This window comes from Limulus polyphemus, unplaced genomic scaffold, assembly GCF_000517525.1.
Source record: "Limulus polyphemus unplaced genomic scaffold, Limulus_polyphemus-2.1.2 Scaffold90, whole genome shotgun sequence".
Lineage (NCBI taxonomy): Eukaryota > Metazoa > Arthropoda > Merostomata > Xiphosura > Limulidae > Limulus > Limulus polyphemus.
The window spans coordinates 766,400-768,103 of NW_013665700.1; positions in this window are offsets into that span (position 1 = coordinate 766,400).

Sequence of the window (1,704 nt, forward strand, 5' to 3'; positions counted from 1 at the left end):
ACTGAGAAAATATTTAAAAAAATGTGATATGTAAACTAGTTTGTTGATGATGACTGAATTAGTTTAACAATGATAATCAATGTGGTATGTAAACTAGTTTGTTGATGATGACTGAATCAGTTGAACAGTGATAATCAATGTGGTGTGTAAACTAGTTTGTTGATGATGACTGAATTAGTTTAACAATGATAATCAATGTGGTATGTAAACTAGTTTGTTGATGATGACTGAATTAGTTTAACAATGATAATCAATGTGGTATATAAACTAGTTTGTTGATGATGACTGAATCAGTTTAACAGTGATAATCAATGTGGTGTGTAAACTAGTTTGTTGATGATGACTGAATTAGTTTAACAATGATAATCAATGTGGTGTGTAAACTAGTTTGTTGATGATGACTGAATTAGTTTAACAATGATAATCTGAAGTACAAATTCCCATTCTTATTTCTGATTACACGAAAAAGATCTTCAGAAATAATCAGATGTTGTTGTTTTAATTTCCTATCTCGCTAGAACTCACATAAGTAGAACATTACAGATACACAATAATATCATTGATTTGCACATTAATATATATTGGGGAAAATAAATAATCAGTGCGTAGGATTTTTATCTTACTACAGCAAGATGTAAGTGATATAACTTACTGTATAACAAATGGACCTTAAACAATCCTCGTTCTAGGTATGCTGGATAAAGATGAGTTATTTTATTGATTTACTTTGCACAGTATATTTTAATTCATTTTTCTTTCTGAGGAGTTCGTGCCAAGTGTCTATGGTAAATATCTGAGAATGGTATTTTGTTTCTTCATTTGCAACATCGCATTCAAATGATGCACCAAGAGTGCAACTTTCAAAATAATGTTCATTAACCAAAATATAGTTCAAGGTTCCATTCTTGGATAACTTGCAAATAATACATTACATCTGTAAAAATAGAAAGTAAACACATACACGAAATATGAAAAAAAAATGTGGTAAGGAACCAGGTCAATACGTAAAAGGTTTATGTAACACGTAAGCAGATTCATAAATAAAGAACATACTACGATAATACGGGATTATTTTACAAAATCCTTACCTGAATGATAAATAATTTAGAGCACTGCAGGATATAAGCGCACAAGAAGATAGATCATAAATTAGAAGTAGCTGAGAGTCAGAAAAGAAGCTGACTTGAGTATGTGAAGTGATACAGACATAATGAAAAACAGACACGCAAAGACCAAGAAATAGTGTAAAGATATGGAGAATCGTATATGAGCATTTTCTCGTAATTTGTTATACTTCATCCATTTCAAAAGTTTTAGTACATATTTCCTTTTATGAAACTTACATGGGGATGTAAATACTTGTTCAGAAATATATATATATATATCATGGCTTAATAGCAAAAAACAGGTAATGATATGACGTATTTATAATATCTCATGTTACTATTTACCTTTTAACAGCTTACCTGAAAAATATTTATGCAGGAAGAACAAACGTACTGTGAAATATACAGATAAGACAGCCGTTTATTGTTTATTTGCAATTGAGCACAAAGCTACACGATGGGCTATCTGTGCTCTGCCCACCACGGGTATCGTAACCCGGATTCTAGTGTTGTAAGTCCGCAGACTTACCGCTGTGCCACTGGGGGGGGCGAAAGCCGTTTAGAAAAACAACAACATTTTCTTCTAAAATATTTTTTT